Raw genomic sequence first — 12,972 nt, forward strand, 5'->3', positions numbered from 1 at the left:
GTCTATGTACTCACATGGATCTTGGCAGAAAACTTGGCAAAAATAATAAATAAATTAAAATAAACCATTAAGTTCTTTATGGTCTTTCTGACAGTAACTTGTAGCAACATAAGAATGTTCATCTGCCTCCTCTGTCGAGATACAAGAGGGCTTTTGGAGCAAAATACTGATAAGTTTATGCCTTGATCATGCATCAGTGAAAGAAGTGGAACTGAACAAAGTCTGATCCCGGTGAATGTGAAAACAGAGTTAGAATTAATTTTCTGTATGCAAAATCCTTTTGAATGCTATGGCTAGCAGTCCTGAAAATATCATTCATTGTACCAGACACCTTAAAATGAAATTAATTTTAATTATTAATTTCCTTTAGTTCTATACATAGAAATTAATAAAGATCAAAAACCAGAAATCAATCAATTTCAAGTACATTTTTTAATGAATTAAAACTTTTCATTCTTCTGCAGAACTGATTAGTAATTTTCCCTGAATATTTCAAATTTTTCAACATGCATTGTAGTCTACATATTTTTTAGCTCTTGTACCAGCTCAGTGTGTCCTTCCTAGTACCTACAATGAACAAACCTAACAACTATCAAAGGGAAAAAGTCACACAACCATATGCTGTCTATTCTTATCTTTTTCTTTTTCTTTTATTTTTTATGAAATACTATAGAAAGGTACAATAGTTGGCATCTTGGAAGGCAGTTTTGTATAACAGACATTTTGGTGAAACATGGTGCATTGCTCTCTCAATATCTCAACTGCATAAACATTAATCCTAAAAATACAGATGTAGATTTTGGCAGTGTCCTCCAATTCAGGCTTAAAATTCCTAAGATTGATCACAGAATTATTTTGTATATATGTATTTCAACTTATGTGTTTACTTGCTATAGCCCAGTTTTGATGGCCTGCAGATTATTCTATGTAAGCTTTACCTAAACATTACATGAAAATTAATTAAATAAATAAATCAAATAACTAGAATGACCTCTTTTCACAGTGAGACAGTAATGCAAGATCACATACAATTTCTCTTGTACTGCAAGGACATATATATTTATTTTTCCCTCTTGCTTTCTTCAGCTGTCAATTCAATGAGACATTGTTGGTTTGACAGGCTACCCAAGCAGTGCCAAACATGCACAAAAGTCTGCCTGAGTACCTGGCAGAGATGATCATGTGTAGGTTTTTTAGAGCAGGTTGGACAAACATCTGTCAGGAATGACGCAGGTAGACATGATTCAGCCTTAGGGCAGGGAGCTGGACTAAATTACCCCCTGTGGACCCTTCCAGCCTTTTTTCTTGTTTTTTTTTTCTTTTTCTTTTTTTTTTTTTTTTCTTTTTTTTTAATGATTTCACTCCCTTGGGGTAAGGTGACACATCTTATTCTTTGGAATGTCCAAAAAATTTTACATTGCTTACATGGGACTACATCATACCCTTCTGGCCACTACTTCTTTATTCCTGTCTTTTACCTTGGGGCTATACACAAAGTCACACACTTCCTCAGATGTCTTATTAACCTATTATTAAACCATGCAAACTGAAAACATAATAAAACAATAAGAATATTAGGGGCTGAAAATAGCCTTTGGCATTCCACCCATTTTGAAGTCTGTACTTTCTCTAGTGGAGTTTGTTGTCAGGAAGACTATTCACATTTAGGATTTTGATATGTTTTGCAGCCTGCAGTGTCACGTTGGTGTTGTAGTATTTGTGGAGTTTCCTGGCTAGTTCTTACAATTTCTTTTGTAGAGCTAGAGATTTGTAATTCTGAAATACTGGGAGACAGAGGACCGCAAATGGGGGAAGGTAACATATTTGTCAAGGGGACTCTGTAAATGCTGCTTCTGCCCTCTTTTGGAAGAATTCATGCATCTCTAATGTCTGGTGTTCAGCTCTGGGAGCAAAACCCAGTTTGACATTGCAGGAACAACTCTCTGCCTATCTCGTTACAATCCCCAGCATCATTATCACTGACTTCAGGGATTGTTGCAGGTTTTACTTATACAAGTTTTCTTATTTCATTCAGTAACTGCTAATACATAAATGACATGAAATGTCATGGCTCCACACAGGGCCACACGGCAAGCAAATGAAAGAAAAAATAATCAAAGAAAAATGGGGTTTAGACATGGGTAAAAATATATCCTGCTTGTTTATCCCAGTTTGTGAAGTACCTTCTCATGGTCCTATCAGCAAGAAGGAACCTGCATCACACCATTTTCTGCAGTCTGTTCACCTCCCAGCACATGGTTACGAATATTCAGTTCTGTAGTGCCTGTTATCTGGGTACTCATTCTAGGTCTGGATTATCTTGTCATCTCCCTTCTCCCTGAAAAGAACTACTGTCCTAAGAGAAGAGAAAAAATAAATAAATAAATAACTATTTAAACTCACACAAACGTGCTACAACCAACTGCTTCAGATTAACGTCATAAAAGCACACTTTTACATCCTGTCCTGAAGGGAAATATATGTGTTCTTTTTAAGAAACAAATAAATATAGATTCATTTGCACAAGAAAGCAGATTTATTTTGTTCTTTAAGTCTTGATCCAACTCTAGATTAAGTGCATAATTGTCATTGAGTTCAGCTGTCATTTGCTTCGGAGCACAGTCCACTCCTTGTGTATGTATTTCTGTACTTCAATCTTAAAAGATGTCCATTCTGTGTCTGGTAAACACTACAAAGAAATTTAAGTGGACAAGAGCACAGACTGTAAATGTAACGTAACCAACAGCAAGAGTTCAATTACTCTGTGAGGAACAGTTATTGTATGTTTATCCCTCTCCATTTCCCTTTATTTTATTTCTTGATCCCTGGAGAATTCACATCTATTTCTGGTTTGATATTTGTAAGTGTTTTTAAAGTACTTTTTGAGAACAATTTAAAGCTTACAAGTTCTCGCACACTCATTCCCTGTCAGCATTCACCAGACGCTCTCCAGGCTGAATTGGAGGGTTAATCTAAGACGTGGAATTATTTCTGCTCCCTGACAAGACAATTTCCATTATTTAAAAAGAGGTAATAAAAAATGATTATCGAGTGACACGCTTTGCCTACCACTTGTAAATATTCATTCCTGGCTCATATCCACAAATTCTACAGAATACACAGTGATTTCATGATCATGTGAGCAACCATCTGAAGATTCTCTAATACCCTGGATTGCAAGGAGCAGAGGAGTGAAGTGATTATATTTATGTGCTTTTTTGTCCATTTGTCAACAAGCTCTGCTTTTTAAAGTGTGATAAAAAGATACACAGATGCTCTGTATGCTTATTTTTTTGTATTCCCTCACATTCTAAAGAGCTCACTGGAAAGGCACCTGCATAAAACCATATCACAAAGAATGGTCAATAACGACTGAAAATAGTGTTAGTACAGGTGTTGTATGAATATCTTTGATCTTGAAAGCTTTGCTTCTTTTAAAAGCTTTAGGAAGAATGAATGCGTTTAAGTCAAAGAAAGAGCCTATGAGTATTGTTTTCTAAAGTAGACAGGAAGAAAAATCACTGACTTTACTCAAATACCTGCTACACTACAGCAAGAATAAAGACTGAAAAGAAGCTAAGGCTTTATATACATATAAAGAAATATGAGTGGATTAATTCAGCTAACACTACCTCACCAATGGCAAAAATAAATAAATAATAATACATTATTCATAACTCTCTGATGAGCTACTGGTAGGCAGTCTCAGAAATGTCATTTCTGAGGCTGATAAGTCTGATAAACATAAGTCTGATAGAGACACCTCTCTCTACATACATACATGTATCTGTCAATTTTCTAGTAGTTTCCATAGTAGGATAGCAAACATGATTACACCCTGAAATGCTGACTCTGCTCCTGATGTTGTGGTGAGATGTGCAGAGGCTCTGTACATTTGTGAAGGTCTCTGAGCTCATGAGGAGTCCATATCATAGCCAGGAGCTATGTGTGTTCATTTCCTAGAAGCAGCAAGACAATACAGGTATGAAAATACCTATCTGACTTGTAACATAAGTCCTGTGACAACTTAGGTGCACATAGCCTCAAACATCAGGGTGCTACTGGATGACCCAATTTGCAGGCATCTGGCCAGGAGGAGTACTATGTACTGAAAGATGAGCCCTGAAGTAGGTAGGTGCCTGAAGTCAGGAAATCCATCTGCCTGTTTCCCATGAAGGTGTTTTGTGCACTAACATGGTGTTTTGTGCACTATTTTTGCTGGCAGCTCTACCTTGAGAAAATGGTGCAGCCACTTATGGTATGAGTACAGCAGCACAGCACAGGGGATTTATTTGCCTGTACCCTGTTCATTTTCCTACCCACACTATAGATTTCTTTAATTAGCTCATCCCTACAAGCAGAGGAAAATATCAGAAGTTAAAACAGACAAGTACTGTAGCCAGTTCAGGGCTAGACCCTAGGGGCTCAGCAATAACCTGTAGCTCCACAACATGTAACATCCGGAGTTTCATTTGAAGACGGAAGTTACTATCTCCCTTGAAGAACGAACTCAGCTTAATTCTTACATCTCCTGACAGCAGCCTTGGCCAGAGAATAAAGGCAGAGACCTTCTCCTGAGCTATTTGATCCTGGATTTAAGTAGCTGAGATCAGGGACCAAACCCAAACCTCAGACCAGTGAACTGAGAGGGTTTTTATTCACTTTGGTCAGACAAGAGTGCAATCCAATTCCCAAAATGTGGAGGAGTTAAAAGATAATCATAATGGTTAGCTTTCTGAGTCTTCCCTGTAGCTGAACAGTACACAGGGGCCTCAGACATAAAGTTGCTGTTGAAAATTTCAATATTGGTACTTCTTAAGAGTTATAATGAGAAAGAAAGAAAAAAAAAAAAAAAAAAAAGACGTTTGAAGACCAACTTTCAGTCACAAATGATGGTCAGAGTTTCAGGAAATACAACCTTATCAACAAGGAATAACATTTATTAAAAAAAAAATAAAGACTGATTGGTTTCAGAATCGGCTATTTCCATAAGGGAACAGTGAACTGTGGAGAATGTCCCTGTGCTGAGATTTCTCAGTGAATTATATAGTGGTATTAGCAGAAAATGCAAGCAACTTAGCATTCGTTCTTTCAGCTGAATACAGCCCCTACTGAAGTAATTTGGCTCTAGAGGGAAAGAGAGGAGGTGGGTGTTGAAACACTTCAGCAGTGAGTCAGCAGCCTGTAGAGTTTGATACTAAAGACCCCCTCTTAACCATCTGATTGAACAGTGACATTTTCATTAAAAGGGATCTATTATTAAAATTTTCTTAATATTATGGCTAAACAGTGGAGTTACAGCTACAATCAAACATAGAACAAAGTTCTGTATTTTTAACAGAAACAAGAGCACAAAAGATGAAATATCAGAAGAAAAAGAAGTACTTTGTGTGTCTGACATTTGTTTCAGAAGGAAAGCCAGGCTGGAAGACAAGAAATCAATTAGTTTAGATTTAACATTAACTAGAACTTTCATCTAATTGCTTTTGTTGCACTTCAGAGCTGACATATAAAACCTGCTTACCCCTCTGTAGTTCAAGAAACTCCGCTGTAAGTTTCCCTAAGAAGAGACACTGCTTTTTAGGATCCCAGTAGTAACTCTGCTCCATTGTCACACTAATCCCCAACAATGAGATCCTCAACCTCAATAGCAGGAGAAAGGTCTTACAATACCAAATTTTCACAAAACTGAAGTGGCTAAAAGCTACTGTAGCTCCACATTCCCTGAGGTGTCTTGTGAAAACATTCAGAAGCTTAGCACCGTACTTAGCTAGGTTTTTTTTAAGTTTTGTCTACTCAGCCCATGTCTGCATTAAAAAAAACATTCGGCATCTTGGGATTACAAGAGCAACAATTAAAGTAAAGCCTAAAAGCTGACCTCTCTTCAAAACCTTGAGCTATTGCTGTGCAGGAAACTATTTTATACTTAGGTGCCAAACTTTGCATAAGCCTTAAGCTTCCCAAAGCAAACAAAGACTAAAGAAACATTCGTCTCCACCAAACACCAGTGGCAAACATAAACATAGGTTTTTTTGTGTATCTGGTGAAAAGATGGTTTGGAAACGGAACCATAATTCACTCTAATTGCAAGATCTGACTTCTGCTCTTTCAGAACAAAAAGATAAATTTGAAGCCTCACAATCTCTTTGGTCAACTCACCTACACCAGACATCAGACACTCTCATTTTCACATAGTCTAGTGATTCATTTAACTTGAAAGTGTCCTTTAATGTCCTGGATGAGAAAAGTAAAGTGAAGAAATATCTCTGACACTTTAATGTTAAGCCTCTTAAAGCAAATAGTATAAAAATTAAGTTTAAAAATAAATTCTGATTATCAGCTTTTCAAATCACATGTTCCTACTACACAAACCAATTTTTATTTAAAAGTCCACTATAAAATAGTTGCAAAATGCTTTAGTAAAATCACTTTTAGCTAACAAGATGGAAAGCTCGTAGAAAACTATTTTAACTGGGGTATTATAATCAGGGATAGAGACCACTGAGTTATACATGTCGCTACTGTCACTGGGTGAGGATACTGGTAAGGGAGGAGGGGCACTAGTGTAGTGCCAGTAAACTGAAATGCACTTTTTCAGTGAATACAATAGTGATCAACCATGCCATTTAAAGGGATCTGAAAATGATTGTGAAGTAAGGCTAAACTGATAATTAAACCCAGAATTCTTACTCTTCTCCCAACAAGAACCATACAGTCAGAATAATGTATTTCAATATTTTGAAATAATCCATTTTAATTTTTCATCTTGAATTTTTATTTTTATTATTTTGATGGTTGAAGAATAACATATTCACAAAGACTGAATCATGCAATGTTAACCAGGAGAAGAAACCCACTATCACGCCCAACAGAAATTTCTAAGGGACCAAATCCCAAAAATCTCCAGTTGCTCCATGTCAAAAGACTGTGTAATACCATACAATGACCTAAGTCCTGAAAACAAAGGAGCTGTGAAAACCTCGGGGAAAAAAAAAAAAAAAAAAAAAAAGTATAAAATCCACTACATCCCAGTCCACTTTTAACTTAAACTGACTGGAGAAGGAATTGAGATCAGAGAAAACAGGTGGCCTAGCAATGATATTTATCCTTCAGATATTTCATTGAAGAAGAAAAAACGATTTAAAAGAATGATCTTAAATATGATTTGTTTGTTTGTTTGTTTGTTTTGTGAGTAGCCTAGAATTATAATCAAGGTGCATGTTATGATGGTTTTCTATCCTCAGCCCCCCATCCCACCCCTGCCAACCAGCAATGGCAGTCACGATGGATGTGTCTGGTCATGGTGACTGCATCCTGGATTTGTGGGAGAAAGAAGACAAACAGCCATAGGCTAATTTGAGCAACACCCTCCACACAACCATCCCTTAACCACAGTGCTGATTAAATTTGGAAGTCCAACTCAAGCCAAATTTCGAAGAAACTAAAATCTGTATGCAAACAAGACCATAAGTCTATCATCTTATCCCATAAATACTGATCAGTCCAAGAGCCCTTTGGGCTCTCCTGACACAGGAGCAGCCTGTATGCCAAGACCCACCCTGGGCAGGGATGCCTCCCAGGGGCATCTCTTCTGCAGATGAGGACCATTATATCTACAGAAAGTCGGTAAGTGCATTGGGAAACAACATAGAATCATAGAATCATACAATATCCCAAGTTGGAAGGGACCCATAAGGATCATCAAGTCCAACTCCTGGCACCGCACAGGTCTGCCCAAAAGTTTAGACCATGTGACTAAGTGCACAGTCCAATTGCTTTTTAAATTCAGACAGGCTTGGTGCAGTGACTACGTCCCTGGGGAGCCTGTTCCAGTGTGCAACCACCCTCTCAGTGAAGAACCTCTTCCTGATGTCCAGCCTAAACTTCCCCTGCCCAGCATCCCCAGCATGCTAACATGTTGTAACAGTGCTTTGTGATCATGCTTTATAATCTTAGCTAAGTAGAATGAAGGTTTGGTGTAACAGATATACTCCTTTAGACATAAACCTTTGACCAAGTATGGGACTAGGAGCAGATTCAACCACTACTAATCTTATCTCTTCAGTTCAAAAAGTTTAGAAAGCAAGTGGGTCCAATCTAAAATTCATGACTCAACAGGAGGGTTTCCTTGGTGTAATGGTGCCTAACCCAGTTCCTTATGTAGTACACAATGTCTTTAATTTAGTGTCTTTGAGTAGTATGTAACATCTTTTATATATGTGTTATTAAGTGTATCTTCCAATTATAATCAGGTGTACCTTGACATCATTGAATCTTTGTTAAATCACATAAGCTTTGTTAAATCATTACTTTATATCAGTAATTTTTATTGTTTCTCTCTTTTCTGAGTGAAGTGCACATCATTTCCACTCATGAGACATTTACAGACAACAAGCTATCACTGGTGGACTGTTTGGGGAAGATAGTTTTCCCAGGTTGTGGAAGAACAATAATTACCATTTGCATAGCACTTTGGGTTAGCAAAACTCTTGTAGGGATAGCACACAAATATTAGGTGAATAAGGCAAAATGTTTTGAAGGAACACTTTTCTGTTGAGAAGTATGACTCAAAATCAAGGACTTTTCTATGGCAAAACAAGGAAATCATTCAAATTGAAATAGGATATTTGGCAAAATACCTCTTCAAATTTCTGATGCTTTTCTCCTGTATTATTGTTGCAGGTAGTTTTTAGTCATATCAATCAAGCTGTCAGTAAACAAAGGAAAGATATAAGTAACTACTTACAGGTATGAAGCCACACTGGGAAGGGTAGGAAAGCAATCCTACACGTAGTGTATGTCACGTGCATTTAGTACATTTAGTCTGGACACACAGAGGTAATTCCTCTGCGAATCACCCACTTCAGATACCTGAGCTGGGGGATAAACAAATGGGCAAAGGCTGCCTGCAGGAATTTCCTGGAAGGCTGCAGGTTGCTGAGGACATTCAGGGCTGTCTCAAAAAATGAAATGACCTCACTCAGCAGCCATCCAGCAGCTGCAGGAGAGACTGAACTATGTGGCCTCTTCAGCTTCACCTGAGATGATCATGGTCCTTCAGGTAGGTATATAGCTTAAGCTGCTGCCAAATACCCATTCAGCGGATGGAGAAACACAGGTGTAGGTGACTGCTCATCAGAGCAGAGGTGGGTGAGACATAGGGCATGGATTGCTTCCTCTTGGCTTTTCAGGGAACCAAAGCGAACAACTCAACTTGAGGCCTCATACTCACACATCAGAACTAAGTACATTATATAAAACAGCTCTTGAGACATCTCTTATAGCCAAGGAAGAAGGAATATTTTCAAAGGGCGATTAATTCTACTTGAAGCAGTAGAGTATCCTAGAACTAAATGTCACAGGGAATGCCTGTCCATCTCCCCTAGTTAATGAGGGAGATAGAAAACTTAGCAAAGGTGCCAAATTTCTGCACAAAAAACATCAAACCTAAGCATTTTGTTAACATTAATGACATTAATGAGTTTTTGTTGTTGTTGTTGTTTTCCCTGAGGAATACTCACACAATACCTTCAGCCTGCAAGTGAGCTTTAGTATCATAAAAAATTGCCTTTATTAAACAAACAAACAAACAAAAAACCTTTTATCTCCTACTTGGGAGTTCTTTAATGTTGATAACCTTTCACAGTCCTTATCCAAATAAATTGTAAAATTGAGAAAATAGCTTGTTTTCCATATTTAGTTCTGTGCAGCTCTTTCATGATAGATGCTTGCCTTTATAACACTATCTTTGTCATGAACTAAATCAATGCACAGTTTTCCTAATACTTTTACTTAAACTTTAAACCATCTCATGCTATTGTTAAAACATGGATTGTGATCATCTGCTGCATTCAGATCGATGGAGTACAGTGAAGAGGTTAGGAAAGTTCCTAATGCTCGTCCTCACTGCAGAAAAATGACCAATAAGAGATTTCTAGTTTTTCCCTGAGGGGGTTTCTGGTCTCCTTCTATTCTTGCACAAGAAAAGTTGGTAGAGCAGAGTCACCAGTTTGCTGTGAGTTTCAAAGCAAAGCTAAAAATTGCTATTTATTTATTCAGTTACTTACAGTATGCTTAATTTAAAAGTTTTAGAATGAAAACTATGATACAAACATTTACATATTTTCAAAGAAAAAGCTCCTTTTCCCAAATGTGTTAAAACATATTGAAGTAGTCTGGCAAATCAAGCAGATAGCTAATAGACCAACAGGATATCAACAACTTTCTCTGACAAGTGAACAAGTGTAAAGGTAGGCAGCAAATGTGAGAAAGTCAAGAGTAAGGAGGAGAAAATACTCAAATGAAAGAAACAACAGAGGATGCAAACAAGGACATTTCCTTCCTCCCACTCTCCCTTTTTCAGGAGGTCTCTCAATTTTACTAGAAATTTACAAGAATTAGAAGCCATTTCCTTTGAAAACAAAATAGGATGTTCTTATGCCCTTGACATATCTAAACTGATAAAGGCTAGAGCAACAAAAATGTGGGTATTGACAGTTTATAGACAGTTGGCTGGAGCTTTTAAATGACAGTAAATGACACTTTTAAGTAGACAGTAATTCCAGGCAAGCTAAATATAATACTAGGTGCATGGTCCCTGGATAAATTTGAAGACAATTTGAAATTGGCTAATCCTAAATCATGTGTTCAGTATTTTTACACAATTTCCAAAGCAAAATGAAATAGCTAGAAGGGGGAGGGGGGTTGGGGGTGGAGTTTGATGATCCACTTACATGTTACCATTTCTGTATGTTATCATGTAAGCATATGCCCCTGCTGCACATGGGGATAGACACCCCCAAGAGGGCAGTGGCCAAGTGGTCACATTGAGGTAGCACAACACCTGCAGTTTGTAGCTTTGCTGAGAGATATGGTATATTTTCTTGATCATAACCCGGAGCTCATACAACTTTGCTGTGCAGGTATCACTAGACAGAGGTATCGCAGAAGTGTGATGCTAGTCTGAGGGTCCTGCAGGGTCTCCAGGATTAAGTGTAAGCATGGTCATATGGATAACATTCCTCAGCTATGCATTGTTATGCAAAAGAGGGTGTTGAACCCATATAGTTTCTAGGTAGTGTAAAATTATGAAAAATTAATGTATTTATTTTTATGTCTTTGCTATGGGAGCCCATCAACAATAGAGGATGATGCAGTCAACTTACTATCATTTGCTCTTAACTCAAACATTGTGACATTTTTTCAATTATTTTCCTCAATATTTGTTTTATCAAGTGGGACTAGAAGTCCCACTTCAATAAAAAAAAAAAAAAAAAAAAAAAAAAAAGGAAGAACAACCACCAGCTCCAGTTGTGTTTTCTTGAGAAAGAGACAATTATTGTTTGTGTCATCCATTTGGGTGTGCACATATCAAAATCCAAGTTATCTCAAACAACAAAGACATTCAACATGAAATGGTCACATAAAGTGGCAGGGTTTCTTGAATGTCTCAGGTTTGTGGGAATTCCAGAGACTGGAAGTTGGGAGTAGGAGACAAGGGGAATGTGAGGTATTTACAAAAAATGGGGGCCTAGTATGGAAAATGTTTCAGGTTTACAGTATGTGGAAGTTTTCTTGCACAATATCTATGGTATTATTTTTTATTAAACAGTTAAAAGAGAATGTGTGTCTGTATAGAACAGGTAAGTAATTAAAATTCTTAACTGCACAGTCAAATGCATACAGTACTTTGCCAACTACAGACAAAAGTAGGGCTGTACAAGTCTGAACATGCATCTATTTATTAAATCTTATTTAAAACACTGAAGTAACTGCAGTGTCTGATGAAATATTTAGGGTGTTTAAACGTGCTACAGCTGACAGAAAGCTTTTTTTTTTTTTCTACTGGCACAACATTATTTTGTTTTGCTTTTTCTCTCCTGTTCTTTCACAAAAAAAAAATCAAGGTAAATGATATGAACTTATCTAAGTACAAGGTACACTTTTCAAGCTTCCAGTTACAGCATGGGGTTCTTGAAGTGTTTCTGTTTAATTGAATAACTTTTAGTTTTGCTGGAGTTTAATCCATAGAATTTCCTTTGTATTTCTAAAGACACGAGCGTTTGCATATAATATGACATTGTGCTACTTAATATCACTGCATAGTTGTGGAATTGGCCTCAAGTATAATTTAAACTTAGACAAACTATTCTTTTGAAGTGGATGTCCTGGTAGTGTTTCTGGCAAAGCTCAAAAAAAAAAGGACATTGTATTATAAATTCTTTGAAATGCAGAGGTCTTACCATCCCCCATTCTTCCTTCAAGTGAGAGTAACCATTAACACTACTGCTAGCAGACCCAAACCTTCACATTGCCTTGCTGTAGCATAGCACCCCTATTGATCCCATTCTGGTGAGTCTTCCATGATCTCTTTTTCAAAGTGCTTTCTACCCTTTCCATGGCACAACCTCCCAACAGAGGCACCCTCTTCCAAAAATTGCCTATTTGTTATTGACATATTATGCACACCAAGTGAGATGACTACCACAGAAATTGTTTTTTGCTACTTTCACCCATCAACAGACTACTGCCCCTTGGCTGGCTCTGGCTTTGTGAACTCCACTCAGCACATCATCAACTTTTTAACTTTGTGTAAAGCTCCAAGAACCCTGAGGTCATTATCACACAACAGTTAATAGTCATTTCTGCTTTAGTAAGTATTGTTTCTTTTACACTGATCACAAGCTATTTCATGCCTCTGTGCTTACAGAGAGCTTCCTGTCAATGGCAGTGGTTGCCTTGGTGCCTATTGGTGCAAGACATATTCCCCTGGCAGCAGTGGAAATTATTTGCATGTACATGCACAACAAAAGTCATCTGCTCTCTACCTTCCCCCCACCCCCCAAATTTATTACAAATTATTTTTGATAAGGTTATTAATATATTGCAGTTTATTGTGTTGTCTTCAGTCACTCCATAATTACTCAAGTTCCCTTTTCAGTCTTCCAGCCTATTTTGCAGGCTATTAAGTAT

At 37.4% G+C, this 12,972-nt stretch overlaps 1 long non-coding RNA gene across 1 annotated transcript; it reads right to left on the reverse strand.

Moving 5' to 3' along the window:
* Positions 1-491: 491 nt before the first annotated feature.
* LOC311433100 lies at positions 492-9,027 on the reverse strand. Its single transcript, XR_014690566.1, has 3 exons — positions 8,747-9,027; positions 6,160-6,234; positions 492-2,356 (listed from the first exon to the last, which is right to left on the reverse strand). It is a non-coding gene; the product is annotated as an uncharacterized lncRNA (long non-coding RNA).
* Positions 9,028-12,972: the final 3,945 nt, after the last annotated feature.

The sequence above is a fragment of the Aythya ferina genome, assembly GCF_964211825.1.
Source record: "Aythya ferina genome assembly, chromosome: 2".
Classification (NCBI taxonomy): Eukaryota; Metazoa; Chordata; class Aves; order Anseriformes; family Anatidae; genus Aythya; species Aythya ferina.